This window comes from Dipodomys merriami, unplaced genomic scaffold (genome assembly GCF_024711535.1).
Source record: "Dipodomys merriami isolate MVZ:Mamm:240054 unplaced genomic scaffold, mDipMer1.0.p SCAF_3, whole genome shotgun sequence".
NCBI classification, from domain to species: domain Eukaryota; kingdom Metazoa; phylum Chordata; class Mammalia; order Rodentia; family Heteromyidae; genus Dipodomys; species Dipodomys merriami.
Window position 1 is genome coordinate 70,230,593 of NW_027204492.1, and position 18,386 is coordinate 70,248,978.

At 42.8% G+C, this 18,386-nt stretch overlaps 1 protein-coding gene and 1 non-coding gene across 7 annotated transcripts in view; one reads left to right on the forward strand and one right to left on the reverse strand.

The window, feature by feature from the left end:
- Ophn1 (oligophrenin 1) overlaps positions 1 to 18,386 on the reverse strand; it is a 323,759-nt gene that overhangs the window by 281,053 nt on the left and 24,320 nt on the right. The gene's annotated exons all lie outside the window — the stretch shown is intronic.
- Positions 2,955 to 3,059, forward strand: LOC138840634 (U6 spliceosomal RNA). The gene has a single exon (XR_011376185.1). It is a non-coding gene; the product is annotated as a U6 spliceosomal RNA (small nuclear RNA).

The following is an 18,386-nucleotide window of genomic DNA, read 5'->3' on the forward strand; positions in this document are numbered from 1 at the left end:
TGTTTCTCTCTCTTGCCTTATTGCTCTAGTTAAGAAATTCAATCACTAACTGGGCACCAGTGATTCACACCTGTGATCTGAGCTACTCAGGAGGCTGAGGAGTGTGGTTTTAAACCAGCCCAGGCAGGAGAGTCCAGGAGACTCCAATTAACCACCCAAAAAATCTAGAAGTACAGCTGTGGCTCAAGTCTTAGTGCACTAGTCTTGAGGAGAAAAAAACAAAAACCCTCACGGACAGCACCTAGGCCGACTTCAAGACCCAGAACCAGTAAAAAAAGAAAAAAAAAAAGAATTCAAGCACTATATGTATTGAATAATAGTGTTAATGGATACCCTTGTCTCACAGGTCTGTCAAACATAGCCTTTATTATGTTGAAATATGAAACGTCTGTTCCTAGTTTCTTCAGGGCTTTTATCATGAAAGGATATTAGATTTTTTTTCAAAGGCTTTTCTATATCCATTGAGGTGATTATATGACTATTGTCCTTGCTTCAGTTTTGATACTATATTAAACTTAGGAATTTGCATATGTGGAATCACCCTTGCATTCTTGGAATAAAGGAATTGGAGAAGACACAAAAGATGGAAATACCTCTCATGAGCTGAGCGCTGGTGGCTCATGCCTGTAATCCTAGCTACTCAGGAGACTGAGATCTGAGGATCATGGTTCAAAGCCAGACCGTGCAGAAAAGTATGTGACTCTTATCTCCAGTTAACCACTAGAAAACCAGAAGTGGTGCTGTAGCTCAAGCGGTAGAGCGCTTGCCTTGAGCTGAAGAGCCCAGGGTTAGCGCCCAAGCCCAGAATTCAAGCCCCACGACAGACAAAAAAAAAAAAAAAAAAAGGAAATACCTCTCATGTTCATGGGTCAGCTAAATTAATATTGTGAAAAGGGCTATACTTCCAAAATTAAGATTACAAATTCAAGGTCCTATCAATGGCATTATTTTCAGAAATAGGGGAAAAATCCTAAAAGTCATATGGAAATATAAAAGACCCTAAACAGCCAAAGCAATCAAAAACAATCAGGTACAAAAATACCTGACTTAAGAGTATACTAGAGTCATATTCATGTAATAGTAGTCAAAACACTGATAGATACTAGTTTGAGTTAATTCCAGGGATTGTATAAATCAATAAGAGGAATAAAATTATACAACCAATTGGTATGTAACCATATACAGCCAATTGGTGGTGTTCAAAATAAAGACCTATGTCCTTTTTTCAGTATTTTGTTATTACAACTTGGGAGGGGAGGAATGGGGAAGGAGGGGAAGGGAAGGGATAGTAGGGAAAAAAACAAAGGAAGGGGTAACAATGTTCAGCAAGAAATGTACTCATTACCTTACTCATGTAACTGTAACCCCTCTGTACAGCATCTTTACAATGAAATTTAAAAAAAGAAAATAAAGACCTAGTAAATTTTTTAAATAACAATAAAAAATGAAAGCAACTAATATACTCAGAAAATATAACAAGAATTGATAACTGTGATTACACAAAATTAAAGGCATCTGCATAGCAAAAGGAACAATTGATCAGAACTGGAGGTATGGCTGAAGTGGTAGAGTACTAGACATGAGTAGAAAAGACTGAACGAAAGCAGGGGGAGGAGGAGGGAAGTTGAGGGAGAGCCTGAGTTAAAGTCCAAGTACTGGCACAAAAGAGGAGGAGGGGAGAGGGAAGAGGAGAGGAGGGAAAGAGAAAAGGGAAAAAGGGAAAGGAAAGGGAAGGGAGGGGAAAGGAGGGGAAGGGAGGGGAGGGAAGGTATTAAAGTCTGTGACACACTTATTTCCAATTAACTAGCAAAAAAGAAGCAGAGGGGCTGGGAAGGTGGCTCAGTGGTAGGGTGCTTGCCTTGCATGCATGAGGCCCTGGGTTCGATTCCTCAGCACCACATAAGCAAAAAGAAAAAAGCCGGAAGTGGCGCTGTGGCTCCAGTGGTAGAGCGCTAGCCTTGAGCTGAAGAGCTGAGGGACAGCGCCCAGGCCCAGAGTTCAGGCCCCACAACCGGACCCAAAAAAAAAAAAAAAAAGAAGCAGATGTGTGGTTCAAGTAGCACAGCACCAACATTGAGCAAAAAAGCTAAGGGACAGCACCCAGACCCCTGAATTCAAGACCCAATATTCGGGGGGAAAAAGAGTAAACACCAAAATAAACAAATAATCCAATCAATAAATGGGCAATCAATGTGAACATTTTTCAAATGAAGAATTACAAATGGCCAATGTGAATACAAGACAAACTTCTTGGTTTCTTTAGCCATCAGCAAAATGTAAATCACAACTACACCCAGAGCACACCTCACCCCAATTAGAATGGCTCTCATTAAGAAAACAAGTAATAAATGCTGCTCCAAAAGAAGGGAAAAGGAATTCTTGTGGACTAACTAGCAGAAATATAAATTAATCTGGCCACTATGGAAATCAGTATAAAGGTTCCTCAATATATTTTTAAAAAAGAGAACTCATCTATGATTCAGCCATACCACTTGTGAGTATATGGCCACAAGAAGCAAAATCAGCTTTACTGTGTACCTCTGTCTGTGGCACTATTCCCAAGAACACCAAGATAAACAAACTGGGAGGTAACTTTTGTATGTTGTTTGTGTTTTGTTTTGGCTTATATTATTATTATTATTATTATTATTATTATTATCTTTGAAGTAGTTGTAAAGAGGAGTTTCAATTCAACATGTCAATTTATGAGTATAGTACATCTTGATCAGTGTCACCCCATCCATCCTCCAGACTTGTTTATTATGAGTAAAAGTCACAACTGACTTGTTCTCTGCTATTAAGAAGAATGAAACTATGTGGTTGGCTAACAAATGGATGTAAGTGAAGATTATATTAGATGAAATAAGCCAGACTCAGAAAGACAAGTATGGCATATTTGCTCTCATTTATGGGAAAATTAAAACAAAATAAAGCAAAACAAAACCACCATGAAAGTGTTCACTTCAGCAGTATGTATATTAAAATTGGAATGATAGAGAAGATTAGCATGGCCCCTGCGCAAGGATGACATGCAAATTCGTGAAGTGTTCCATATTTTTTTATCGCAGAATTATTTACCATAGCTAAGATATAGAACAAACCCATATGCCCCTCAGGAGATGAATGGATTAAGAAAATGTGATATAAGAATTCTATGCCTCCATCAGAAAGAATGACACTGCCCCATTTGTTAGGAAATGGAAAGACTTGGAAAAAATTATATTAAGTGAAGTAAGCCAGGCCCAAACTAACATAGGTCTCATGTTTTCCCTTTATTTGCAATAATTAGTATATGTCTAGGACAAGCAGAAAAGTCAAAAGCAATGTACATATGACCATATAAGATGATGTTAAAGCCGGGCGCTGGTGGCTCACGCCTGTAATCCTAGCTATTCAGGAGGCTGAGATCTGAGGATCGCGGTTCAAAGCCAGCCCGGGTAGGAAAGACCGTGAGACTCCTATCTCCAATAAATCACCAGAAAACCGGAAGTGGCGCTGTAGCTCAAGTGGTAGAGCGCTCGCCTTAAGCTGAAGAGCTGAGGGACAGCGCCCAGGCCTGGAGTTCAAGACCCACGACCGACAAAAAAAAAAAAAAAAAAAAAAAAGATGATGTTAAGCGAAATGAACCCCAAGATAGGGACACAGTGGTTTTTTTCTTTCTTTTTAAAGTATTTATAATGTACTATGTAATTTTTTTTTTGTTTCTTTGGTATGTTCTTCCCCCATGTTTTCACTGTATTTGATTCCAGTGTCCTGCATCTTGTATGTACATTTTTCTAATTTGGGTAGCAGAAGGGAAATAACAGAATGCTTAAATAAGGATACAGGTTGATCCATAGTAACAATGACATGCACAAAACACTATGTTGAAAACAAACTTTACAACTTCAGGGGGGGAAGGAGGAGTTGGAGAGGTGGGGAGGGAAGGGATGGTAGGAGAAAAACAAAGGAGAAGGTAACAATGCTTGATAGGAAATGTAGTCATTACCTTACTCATGTAACTGTAACCCCTCTGTACAGTATTTTTACAATAAAAAATATATTAAAAAGTTTTTTTAACACCATGAAAAACTAGGCACTGGTGGCACACCCTATGATCCTTAACTATTCATGAGGCTGAGATCTTAATCTTGGTTCAAAGCCAGCCCAAGCAGGTAAGTCTATGAGACTCTTTTCTCCTCAATTAATCACCAAAGGCTTTCAAAAGTACAGCTGTGGCTCATGTGGTAGAATTGCAGTCTTCTTTTTTGTTGAGGGGGGGTGTTGAACTCTGGGCTTGGGCGTTGTCCTTGTGCTCTTCAGCTCAAGGCTAGCGCTCTAACGCTTGAGCTACAATACCACTTCCGATTTTCTAGTGGTTTATTGGAGATAAGAGTCTCATGGACTTTCCTGTTCATGCTAGCTTTGAACTGTGATCCTCAGATCTCAGCCTCCTGAATTGCTAGGATTACAGGCATGAGCCACCGTTGCCCAGCTAGAGTGCCAGTCTTGACTAAGAAAACTAAAGTACAGTGCCCAGGACCCTGAGTTCAAGCTCCAATACACACACACACACACACACACACACACACACACACACACACACACACACACACACACACAACACACACACACACACACACACACACACACACACACACACACACACACACACACACACACACACACACAGAGAGAGAATACCATGAAAATAAAAGAGGATAATTAGAGAAGTGAAAGGGGGGAGGGGAGAACTAGAAGGGGAGTTATGGAAGAGAAATTCATGAGTGACTGTGATCAAAGTATACTGCAGGTGTGTATGGAAATATCATGAGGACTTCCTTTTACTAAACAGTCCACTATAATATATGCCAGCAAACAAAAGAGATGGCTGGGAACCAATATTTACTCAGATTAAAAGTAACAAGGGGGCCGGGAGCCAGTGTCTCAGGTCTGTAATCCTAGCTACTCAGGAGGCTGAGATCTGAGGATCATGGTTCAAAGCCAGCCCAGGCAAGAAAGTTCATGAGACTCTTATCTCCAATAAACCACCAAAAAATGGGAAGTGGTGCTGAGGCTCAAGGGGCAGAGCACTCACCTTGAGCTGAAGAACTGAGGGACAGCACCCAAGCCCAGAGTTCAAGCCCCACGACCAACCCCCCCCCCAAAAAAAAAAGTAACAAGGGTTGGAAATGCAGAAAGGAAAGAGGCAAGAGAAGAAGGAAGATAAATGGGAGAGCTGCAGGCCAGAGGGAAACCTTCCAGACTGGGCCATGCATTGGATTTCAGCAGTCACGACAGAAGGAAGGGAGGGAAGGAAGACAAATCAACAGGCTGTCTTTGAAATTTCCAATCTGGTAGATCTGCAAGCTAGCAAGACCAGGAATCAAAATAAGGAAGTCAGTGGGATATGTGGAAATTGGAAAATGAGTAGCTGGATTTTGCCTCAAAGTAAAGACAAAGGAAATGACTAACCATTAACCTCCAGGTGTAAAGAAATGCTGCAGCAGATTTGCCGCAGGAAGGGAGATCTCTGATCAGTTCCTTTCAAACAACCCAGTAAAAGCTGGGTTGCTGTTGGCTCAGGCTGGTATTGCTAGCTACTCAGGGGGCTGAGATCTGAGGATCAAGGTTCAAAGCCATCTCAAATAGAAAAATCAGAGAATTTTATTTCCAGCTTATCAGCAAATTGCCAGAAATGGACCTGTGGCTCAAGTGTCAGCGCACCAGTCTTGAATGAAAAAGCAGAGACAGCACCAGGCCCTGAGTTTAAGCCCTAGGGCTGACACACACACACACACACACACACACACACACACACACACACACACGTAAACTAGAACTTGAGCGCACACACACACACACACACACACGTAAACTAGAACTTGAACAAACAAAAGCCAAGTCACTGGCAATGAGACAATGAAGAAATCAAAGCCAGGGACTTACAACCAAGATACAGCTCCAGCTGCCAAGCAGCAATATGTGCCCAGGAAGAATCAGGCAAAGCTGCCAAATGCTACAAGTCTCTAGCCCCCAGAAGGGTACCCTTTGTTCAGGGATCTGCAGTTTGGGGAGCTTGTCTTAGTTTGTGAGCCTCAGAGCCCAGATATAGCAGTTTTAACTAGAACAAAAATGAATATGGATCCTTGTTAAGGAAGGCAAAGAGAACCTTAAAGAGATGCAAATCCTGAGAGGAAGCATGCTTAGAGAGAAGGGCAGGGTTTCTTGCAGCCAAAATACAACTCATGAGTCTTTTTAAAATTACTACTCTTCCCTACAGATCAGCAAACGCTTCTAGACGTATGTCAACATGTTTTCTTTTCTAAGGTATTGTTGTTCAAATGATAATCTGCTTCCCATCTGCTGAAATCTAGGTGAGGATATCTGTGCTCAGCAACTAAGTCAAAGAAAACTGTGCCTTTCAACTTTCAAAAGGAAAATAAATTTCCCAAGTGGGGTGTGGTAGTAAACACCTGTAAACCCCACACTTCAGAGTTTGAGGCAGGAAAATTGAGTCCAAATCCACCGAGGACTACAAAGCAAGGTCCTATATCAAAGAATAAATAAATAAGTATATAACAACAATAATAACAATAATAATAATGATTCTACTTCACAGTCTAGTACCAGTGTCTTAGGCCTGTAATCCTAGCTACTCAGGAGGCTGAGATACAGAGGATTATGGTTCACAGCTGTCCCCAGCAGAAAAGTTCAAGGGACTTCATCTCCAAAGTAACTAGCAAAAGCTAGGCTAGAGGCATGGCTCAAATGGGAAAATGCCAGCAGCAAGCTAGCAGAATAAACAACAGACCCTGAGGATCACTTTCCTATCACAGACCTACTACTGTAGAAATGCCCAGGTCTGTGCCAGCTAGCTGTTTCCTGGTGTACAATCTTAGTCTCCAGAGAATGAAGCAAAGAAGCAATAAACACTTTCTATGTTACTAGGCATCCGTGGCCCATATTATTATAATCCTAGCTACTCGGGAGGCTAAGATCTAAAGATCATGGTTCAAAGCCAGCCCATGCAGGAAACTCAAACAACAAAAAAAAATGTGTGAAACGCCTATCTCCAATTAACCAGCAAAAGGCTGGAATTAGAACTGTGGTTCAAGAGGCAGAACACCAGCCTTGAGCAGAAAAGTTAAGGGAGAGCACCCAGGCCCTGAGTTCAAGTCCCAGTTCTCTCTCTCTCTCTCTCTCTCTCTCTCTCTCTCTCTCTCTCTCTCTCTCTCTCTCTCTCTCTCTCTCTCACACACACACACACACACACACACACACACACATATATACATATACATACATATACATACACATACAACCAAAAATGTCCACAGAGACAGCATGCATGCAAAAATCAGGTATTGCAGAAGCCATATCGCTAGAGTGCTTGGGGATTTCTGGAGCAAAGAGAACAGTTGTGTCACCTACCTTCTGGGAAAAGATTAGCTGAGAAGCACTGGGGGCATCATGACAGAAGCAGGGAGTAAGGCAAGAGGAAGAGACACACTATGTGCATACTCACCTTGAGCTTTTGCCCCTGGCTAACATAAGTATGTTAAGTTAGGATATCTTTTTTTTTGGTCGGTCATGGGACTTGAACTCTGGGCTTGGGTGCTGTCCTTGTGCTCTTCAGCTCAAGGCGAGCACTCTACCACTTGAGCCACAGCACCCCTTTTGGTTTTCTAGTGGTTTATTCGAGATAAGAGTCTCCAGACTTTCCTTGCAGGCCTGGCTTTGAATTGTGATCCTCAGATCTCAGCCTCCTGAGTAGCTAGGTAGGATATCTTCTTTATTTGTACAAAACCTAAAAGACAACCATTCTGGGCATTTCAAATAATTCCTAAAATAAGCCAAAAGAAAAAGTGCACAGCTATTGTGGAAAACAGAGTCAAAGGTATCCTCAGGCTGGGCACTGGTGGCTCATGCCTGTAATCCTAGCTATTCAGGAGGTGAGATCTAAGGATCACAGTTCAAAGGCAGCCCAGGCAGTCAAGTCTGTGAGACTCTTATCTCCGATGAATCATCAAAAAGCCAGAAATGGCCGGGCACTGATGGATCATGTCTGTAATACTAGCTACTCAGGAGGCTGAGATCTGAGGATCATGGTTCAAAGCCAGCCAGGGCTTTGACTCTTATCTCCAATTAACCACCAGAAAACTGGAAGTGGTACTGTGGCTCCAATAGTAGAGCACATTTGAGCTGAAGAGCTCAGGGATAGCACCCAGGCCTGGAATTTAAGCCCCAGGACCAAAAAAAAAAAAAAACAGAAATGGAGCTGTAATTCAAGTAGTAGAGTTCTACCCTTGTGCAAAAAGCTCAGACAGTGCCCAGGCCCTGAGTTCAACCAGGACCAGCAAAAAGAAAACTGTCCTCAAAAACTTAAAGTCAAATTATCAGATAATCTAGCAATCGCACTTCTCCATAGATACCCAAAGAAATGTCAAGCAGGACATCTGCGTACAAGAGCCATGTTCATACTCATGTTCATTGCAGTGTTATTCACCAGAGTCAAGACACAGATAGGACCCAAATGTCCACAGATGGATGAAGGGATGCATGGATGCATGGATGGAGAAATTGTGGTGCATACATGCAATTGAATACTATGCATCCTGACAAAGAAAAGAAACTTGGACATATGTTAACACATATATGTGCATTACAGACTACAGGATAGGTGAAATAAGCTAGTCACCAAGGCACTATAGTTTCACTCACATGAAGTAAGTAAAGTAGTAAAAAAAAATCATATACATGTTGCTTACAACTTTTAAAAAAGCAATTGAAAGTTCAGTCTTCATGGCTTACATAATCCTAGTTAGAAGGCTGAGATCTATGGGATTGAGGTTTTGAAGCCAGCCCAGGCAGAAAAAGTTTGCAAGACTCCATCTCCAAAATAATTTAGCCAAGGCCAGGTTGGAGGTATGGCCCAAGGAGTAGAGCATCACCAGGCAAATAAGCCTAGCAAGAGTATAAGGCCAAGTTCAAAGTCCAGTGCCAGCATATACACACATAAACTCTAATTAGTCTTAATTCACTTCATACATAGCTTTCATCCAAGAGATTACTTCAAAACATTTGAGACCTAGCAGGCTAAGAGAAAATTTTAGTTTTAAAAGATGGCCAATAGCTGGGCCCCGGTGGCTCACACCTATAATCCTAGCTACTCAGGAGGCTGAGATCTGAGGATTGCAATTCAAAGCCAACCCAGGCAGCAAAATCTGTGAGAGTCTTATCTCCAATAAACCAACAGAAAACTGGAAGTGGCACTGTGGCTCAAGTGATAGAGTGCTAGCCTTTAGTGAAGCGCTCATAGACAGCGCCCAGGACCAGAGTTCAAGCTTCATGAACAAAAAAAAAAATAAACGGTCAATAATAATGAAACCCAACCCATCATCCTGAACTGAAGAAGGAATTTGAAGAACAATCTCTGAAATCTGAATGGGGACTTTGGATTTGGTAATACTCTTGTATCAGTGCTATCTTTCCTGACTTTACTAGTTGCACTATATGAAGCAAATATCTTATCCTTTGAAAATCCATATTACAGAATTCAAGTCATAACATATCTAGAAAAACATATATAATACAAACATTCAAAAATAGAAAAGGCCAAATGGCCAGGTATCAATGGCTCACACCTATAATCCTAGATACTCAGGAGGCTGAGATATGAAGACCAGAGATTAAGGCCAGCCTTTGACAGGAAAGTTTGTGAAACTATGAGACTCTCTCCAATTAACCAACCAGAGGTGAGGTGTGGCTCAAGTAGTGGAGTACTAGCCTTGAGCCAAGCGCACCCAAGCCCTGAATTCAAGCCCCAAGACTAACATGCATGTTAGAAAAAGAAAAAGGCTAATGCACGAAAGTGTTGACAAGTGGTAAATGTGAGTGAAGGATATACCAAAGTTCCTGGTACTTCCTGTAATTTCTCTACAAATTTTAACTTCTGCAGAGTATCTAAATACAGCATCATATTCTCTGAAATACATTTTGTTGGCTGAAGTCCTGGAAAGGAGGAGATATGGATTGTTTCCAAAAACTACAGACCTCACAAAATGGTCATCATCACTATGCAGAGGATTATATACTCAGCAGACCAAAATATCCATTTCATGCTGTTGTCATGTCCTTCAATGTTGAGGACAATGTTGCAAATGTCCTAAGACAGCTGAAAAGGACAGAAAGAAGATCCAAAACTGACCAGGCACAAGGCATGTTCCAAAATGAGAGGCAGGTGAATGCTTAAAAAGAATGAAATGGTAAAAGGAAAATTAGGATTCATTTTCTCAGAGACAATAAGGATGGAGAGCAAAAAAGAGATATCTTAATAATCAGTTGTGCAGCTGGGTGCTGGCGGCTCACGCCTGTAATCCTAGCTACTCAGGAGGCTGAGATCTGAGGATCGTGGTTCAAAGCCAGCCAGGGCAGGAAAGTAGTTCGCGAAACTCTTTTTTTTGGGGGGGGGGGCGGGGGTGTCCAGTCGTGGGGCCTGAACTTTGGGCCTGAGCGCTGTCCCTCAGCTCTTCAGCTCAAGGCTAGCACTCTACCACTTGAGCCACAGCACCACTTCCAGCTTTTTTTCTTTTTGCTTATGTGGTGCTGAGGAAGTGAACCCAGGGCCTCAGGCATGCAAGGCAAGTGCTCTACCACTGAGCCAACTTCCCAGCCCAGTAAAACTCTTATCTCCAATTAACCACCAGAAAACCGGAAGTGGTACTGTGGCTCAAGTGGTAGAGCACTCACCTTGAGCAGAAGAGCTGAGGGACAGCACCCAGGCCCAGAGTCCAAGCCCCACAACCGACACAAAAAAAAAATCAGCTGTGCAAGCTCAACACTAGTATCTCACACTTGTAATCCTAGCTATGCAAGAAGTTGAAAGCTGAGGATTGAGGTTCAAAGCCAGCCCAGGATGGCAAGACTATGAGTCTTATCTCCAATTAACCAGCAAAAAAAGAGGTGGAAGTAGAGCTATGGCTTAAGTGGTAGAGCACTAGTCAGAGCAAAAAGCTTAGAAACAGTGCCTAGGTCCTGAGTTCAAGCCCCATGACCAGGGCACGTGCACAAGCTTGTTTAGGGGTGTATGTGTGTGTGTGTGTGTGTGTGCGCGCGCATGTGCACACAAACGTGCGCATGCACACGCGCGTGCACACACACACAAATCAGCTGTGCACTGATGGTTCATTCCTGTAATCCTAGCTACTCAGGAGGCTGAAATTTGAGGATTATGGTTTGAAGCCAGCCCAGGTAGAAAAAATCCTTAAGACTCTTACTTCAAATTAGCCAGCAAAAAAACCAGAAGTAAAGCTGTGGCTCAAGTGGTAGAGCACCATCCTTAAGCAAAGAAGCCAAGCAAGAGCCAGAGGCCCTGAGTTTAAGCCCCCTTACAAGCACACACACAGATGCACACATGCACACACGTTCACACACACAAAGAAATGTTAAAAATTACACAGGGTGGGCTGGGTATGTGGCTTAGTGGTAGAGTGCTTGCCTACCATGTATGAAGCCCTGGGTTTGATTCCTCAGTACCACAAAAAGCCAGAAGTGGCGCTGTGGATCAAGTGGTAGAGTGCTAGCCTTAAGCAAAAGCAGCTCAGGGACAGTGCTCAGGCCTAGTTCAAGCCCCAGGACTGGTAAAAATATATTGCACAGGGTAAGGACGGAAATATAACAGAGTTCTTTAGACTAAAAACCATAACTCAAAGGGGTGCCCTCTTAAAATTTCGAAGAAACTTTTTTTTTTTTGAGCAATGCTAGGGATGGAACTGAGGCCTTTACACATGCTAGTCAAGGGTTCTACCACTGAGGCACACTCCAACACTCCAGATCATTGCTTTTTGAGACAGGATCTCACTATATAGTCCAGGCTGGCCTTAAAGTCTGATCCTTCTGCTTCCTACCTCCACCTCCTTAGTGCTGAGATTGCAGAGGTATGCAAACCTCAATAAGCATCTGCTGTGACAATTCCCCTCTGACTTGTTTAGGCCTAGTACATAATAGAGCTCATTTTGGGGCTTCATCTGAGATTTCTAAATTCCTCTGTAACAACTGGAACATGGTTTGAAATTCCAAAAGCAGACAGCTTTCTGGAAACAGAATGACTATTTTGGGAGAAGAGTTCTACTCACATCACCATTAACATACACTAGCCTTGCCCTATGGCTTTATCTGTTAGAAAACACAACTGTGTGTTCACCAATGTTAAATTCCTAGGGTATGCAGGCAGATTCAGGGGGATCAGGGCAAGAGAAGGCCATATTCCCTCTCCAACCCACACCCATACCCACACCCACAAAGTGCTCTTAACTGCCTTTTTCCAGGTGAAAACCATCTGCCTATAAAATCCATGTCACAGTCACCTATCCATCACACTCCCCCATCCTGCCCACTTTGTTCAAGCTCTGCCTCTGATGCAACAAGCAAATCCAAAAAAAGGGGGAGGGAAGGGGGTGTTGCAACAGCTAAGAAATTCCAGATCAAATGCTGTGCTTCCAATGGTAATGCAGCTTTGTTCTGGCACTTTTTTCCACTCTCCTAATTGAAGACAAGCAAATCACTAGCTGGCAAGGAGAAAAGATGTCTCTAGTACACTGGACAACTTCCACAGCTGAGAAGAAAGAGCCCAGGAAGGAAAGGATCTGTGGTAAGGGCCAAGGTAGGTGACCCAATCTGATTATTCAAAAGGTCTCTGTCTCTCTATGGATCTTTACATCAGCCACTGGACTGTTCTGTGTTTCACTTTATCTCCTTATAAGGCATGATCTTGTTACTCATGCAAATAAAATACTCCCAGAAACACTAAGGAGCAAGCCCTGGGTTACGCACTTTGAGCACACCTAAAGATCATTTTCTTTCTTAGTGGTGGGAGAACCATAAGGAGACAGAACATCACATCCATCATGTCATGATTGAAGGCCAACCTGAGCAGGAAAGTCTGAGAGACTATGCCTAACTAACCAGCAAAAGGCCAGACTGGAGCCATAGCTCAGAAACAGAGTGCCAGCCTTGAGCAAGCAATCAAAGCAAGCATGAGGTCCTGAGTTCAAGCCCTTATATGGAGGGAAGAAAAGACTGTTTAATTGCTCTCCCTGATGACTTCACTTACTGTCACTGGAGTATCCACAGGGCTGTACAACAGGACAAAGAACAAACTCATATTCCTTTGTCTCTCTTTTTGTAAAATGTGCTCTTGAATTCTCAAGGAATGACCCATATCCATCTCCAAGTAAGTTATCAATTATGGCAATTAGACATTATTGTGGGACAAGCTTGCCATAAATCTATTTTACAATATACTTAAGCAGTAGAGAACATTTGTCAAAAGCGTATGACTTTCAAGTAAGTTTCATGTATTCACTCAATGACCATGATTGGTGTTACTATCTCCATTTACAGAGAGAATCCAGTGGCTGACACATGTAATCCTAGCTACACAGGAAACTGACATCTAAGGAGAAAGGCTTGAAGTCAGCCTTGGCAAAAAAAAAAAAAATGTCGGGCTGGGAAGGTGGCTCAGTGGTAGAGCACTTGCCTTGCATACCAGAGGCCCTGGGTTCGATTCCTCAGCACCACATACGCAAAAAGAAAAAAGCCGGAAGTGGCGCTGTAGCTCAAGTGGTAGAGCACTCGCCTTGAGCTGAAGAGCTGAGGGATAGCGCCCAGGCCCAGAATTCAGGCCCCATGACCGGACCCAAAAAAAAAAAAAAAATGTCTGTGAAAGTTATCTCCATTTAACCATCAAAAAGCTGGAAGTGAAGCTGTGGCTCAAGCCTTGAGTGAAAAATCTCAGGGACAGTGCCTAGGCCTTGACTTCAAGCCTCAATACTGTCATATAAAAAAGATGCTCACAGCTTGCCAAATGTCACCATACTAGTCAATAGCATTCTACAGTGTAAAGCCACTGTGCTAAGGCTGGCCTTGCCGTTTTGTATTGAGGTGCTCCATTCACTCAATAGAGAAGACATAGAAACCTAAACTCAGAAACCTAACATCTGCTAGTACTACGTCTCCTAGCACTTCAGTCCCAAATGTCTTTTAGGTACATCAAATGAGAAGAAATATAGAAGACTTAATCAAAGTCCCAGGGTCCCCTAACAAACTAGCTCCAGTGCTCCCAAAGAACAGAAGTGGACAAGAGGAAACATCTCCAAGGCACCTAACCTGTGGATTCCATGTCTACCTATCATCTGTCCTGTTTTTACATGATGACAAAATAAAGGACTATGACCTCCCAGAGCCATCTGTAATTCTGCTTTCTCTACACTGGTTCCACAGGCAACCTATGATTATTGTCTGAAGTTACTTTTAAGGAGTCAGATTGTTCTACCTTAATGACAATATCAGAACCCTAGGGTTGTCTCATGTGATGGCCACACTTAGGGAAAAAATTATTACACTATAGCAAAAAAGTCATTCTGAAATAACAGAAATCATAGCAATCCATCAGCAGTAAAGCCAAAAGGTGCTCTGGCTCATATTTCTTTCCTTTATACCTTATTGCAACATTATCTGAGCAGTAGGAGAAAGCCTGGCTGGGAAATGTGCCCTTCTGCACTTCCTGTCCAGTCGCCATATTACATCATCCTTAGCTATAAAGGGAATTGCTGTCTGGCCCCTTTAGTGAATCAGAGAAGTTCTCTAACTTGTCAAAGAAAGAAAACAGCCTCTCCTCTCTTATGACAAGTAGCATAATAGAAATTTTGAGTTTCTCTGCTAGAAAAATTGTAGACTATCTATTGTTATCTGATTGCACAGAATATTTCAGGATTTAACATATTGTTCAAAGTGCAATGCAGGGAACTAGTGGTTTATCCCTTTAATCTTAGCTACTCAGGAGACTGATATCTGAGGACTTGCAGTTCAAAGCCAGCCCTGGCAGCAAAGTCCATGTGACTCTTATCTCCAATTAACTACCAAAGAGCCAGAAGCAGAGCTGTGGTTCAAGTGGTAGAACACCAGCCTCATGAACAAAATCTACAAGGTAGTGCCCAGTCCGAGTTCAAGCCCCACTACAGGCAAAAACAAGAAAAAGTACAAGAAAGAAACTAGCCTGGCATACGTACATGCCTGTAATCCCAGCACTAGAAGCAGAGTAAGGAGGATCCTGAGTTCAAAAGCCAGCCAGGGCTAGTTAGCAAGATCTTCATCTCCACCTCCCCTTTAAAAATAAAAGAGAGAAGCCAGGCACCAATGGCTCACACCTGTAATCCTAACTAAAGGCTGAGATCTGAGGATCATGGTTCAAAGCCAGCCTGGGCAGAAAAGTCTCCCTGAGACTCTTATCTCCAATTAACTTCTCAAAAACCGGAAGTGGCCCTGTGGTTCAAGTGGTAGAGCACTAGCCTTGAGCACAAAGAGGCTCAGGAACAGCACCCAGGCCCTGAGTTCAAGTCCTGAAACCAACAACAAAAAAACCTGATTTGTAGCAGAGAACCAATGTGTTTCTGACTGGACACCGAGAAAAGTAGAAGTCATGTGGCACAGCTAATAGAGATCAGAGCTGAGACTGTGCTGTGCTCAAGAGACTAGGAGCCCAGGGCAGATGTCAGACACTTTGCCCATTGAAATAGACAAATGCCTAATAGCACTAGATGCATTCTAAGCTGTAGGAGGAAGTAGGCCATTTCCAAAACCACTTCCTTACCTCTGATACAAGCCCAGCTGACTGACTGTAGATACAATCACTAAAGTCCAAGCAACACTCAAGGAATTGCAGCCCTGCCCAACACAATTATGCTGTGTAGCCTATTTTAATCTCTGATGCAATGACTCAACTCGGCCATTTTATTGCAAAAGCAGCCAGTGGACAATATATAAACAAATGAGTGTAGCTATGTACTAAGAAATGTAACTTATCAAAGCAGATGTTATTTACCAAATCAAGTGTTAGAACATGGCCAGACACCCTATCATGCTGTAGTGTAAATATAGAGCAAGGGGGTCTCCTTAAGAAATGAAATGATTGCTGGGCGCTGGTGGCTCACGCCTGTAATCCTAGCTACTCAGGAGGCTGAGATCTGAGGATCACGGTTCAAAGCCAGCCCGGGCAGGAGAGACTGTGAGACTCCTATCTCCAATAAACCACCAGAAAACCGGAAGTGGCGCTGTAGCTCAAGTGGTAGAGCGCTCGCCTTGAGCTGAAGAGCTGAGGGACAGCACCCAGGCCCAGAGTTCAAGCCCCACGACCGACAAAAAAAAAAAAAAAGAAAGAAATGAAATGATTGGGCTGGGAATCTGGCTTAGCAGTAGAGTGCTTGCCTGGCATTGAAGCTCTGGGTTCGATTCCTCAGTACCACAGACACAGAAAAAGCTACAAGTGGTACTATAGCTCAAGTGGTAGAGCGCTAGCCTTGAGCACAGAGAGGCTCAAAGACAGTATCCAGGCCCTGAGTTCAAACTCCAAAAAAGAGAAAAATGAAACAATATGATTATAGCCAGTGGCTCACGTCTGTATTCCTAATTTCTCAGAAAGCTAAGATCTGAGAATTGCAAGTCAGCCTGGGGCAGGAAAGTTCATGAGACTACCTCTAATTAACCACCAAAAGCCATAAGTGGAGTTGTGGCTCAAATGGTAGAGCACTAGCCTTGAGCAAAAAAGCTCAAAGACAGTGCCCAGGCCATGAGTTCAAGCTGCAGGACTGGCAGAAAAAATGGAAAGGAAAAAAAAAAAAAAAGAAAGAAAAATGTAAGCAAAATTAGGATGTCTGTAAGCAAGACACTCAGAGTATAAAACCCTGAGTATCCAAATAGATAAATAACTAAACAAAAACCTTGTGCTATTAATTCCTGCCTGGTTTCAAAACTAAGGTGAAACATCAAAACCCCAATTCACCAGCAGTTTTCTCAGTCACTGAAAGCTACTGAAAGGCCCTCACTTTGGAAAAGCCTATTCTAAAGTTAGCTGTTAGGTTGGGCAATGGTAGCTCATGCCTGTAATCTTACCAATTCTAGAGGCTAAGATCTGAGAATCATGGTTCAAAGCCAGCCTGGGTAGGAAAATCCATGACACTCTTATCACCAATTAACCAGCAAATAAAACCTACCAGTGGAGCTATGGCTCAAAGTGGTAAAGCACTAACCTTGAGCAAAAAAGCTCAGGGACAGTGCCCAGGCCCTGAGTTCATAGCCCCAGGCCTACCATGTGTATGTATATGTGCACGCACATGATCATGTATGTGCACACACAGAGTTAGCTGTTAACTCCTTAAAGGTGAAAGACCGCTATCAAAAAGCAAAACATAAAAATTCTCCTGGAGAGACTTGCTAATAAGCAAGTGCTGCCTTGCCCAGTGGGCAAGTGAACACTTCCATCAGCTTGATCTTGCTGAACTTGTTATACCTGACCTGACAGCAGTAATGGCTTCAGAAATTATGCCAGATGTAAACTAAGGCATAGCTGCCTGCCACAATGGCAGAGTCAAAGTCCATTCCTGGCAAGATAGATAGCTCATGAGTACAAAAAGAAAGGCAGGTGCAGTGGTGCACACCTGTTCAAGACCAGCCCGAGCAGTAAGATGATATCTTAAGCCACAGCTCCACTTCCAGCTTTTTGGTAGTTAATTTGGGATAAGAGAAAGAAATGGTTGCCAGATACTAGTGACTTATGCCTGTAATCCTAGCTAGTCAGGAGGCTGAGAACTGGAGGAATAAAGTCTGAAGCCTAAGAAGACAAAACTGAGAGACTCCTCTCTCCAATTAATCAGCAAAAAAGCTGGGCTAGGTATGTGACTCAATAGTAGAGGGCCAGCCTTGAGTGAAAAAGTCCAGGAGAACGGGCTGGGAAGGTGGCTCAGTGGTAGAGCGCTTGCCTTGCATGCATGAGGCCCTGGGTTTGATTCCCCAGCACCACATAAGCAAAAAGAAAAAAGCCGGAAGTGGCGCTGTGGCTCAAGTGGTAGAGCGCTAGCCTTGAGCTGAAGAGCTGAGGGACAGCACCCAGGCCCAGAGTTCAGGCCCCATGACCAGACCCAAAAAGAAAAAAGAAAAAAAAAGAAAAAGAAAAAGTCCAGGAGGAATAAAGTCTTGAATTCAAAGTTCAAATGGGGGAGGCAGAAGGAGAGGATGAGAGGGGAGAGAGAAAGAAACAGTAGAAGAGCATCTGCTGCTGCAAGCAAAATGCCAAAAAAAAAAACAGAAATGCCCCTTCCCTTGCATTCTGCCAGTGTGGCTCAGCTGCCCCCCAGCAATACCCACCATGTTTTGCCATCTAGAACCATTCCACAACCACCATTCCCACAAACCTGCAACACCAGGCATTGATTCTAGAAGACAAATTTCCATACCTTCCCAACACTGAACAATACCAATATTCTCACATGTAAGAGCAATAGAAACTCAGAGGCCAGCTCTACAACACTCTCCTTCCCCCATCTAATGAATTCAGGATGGATGTATTCTAG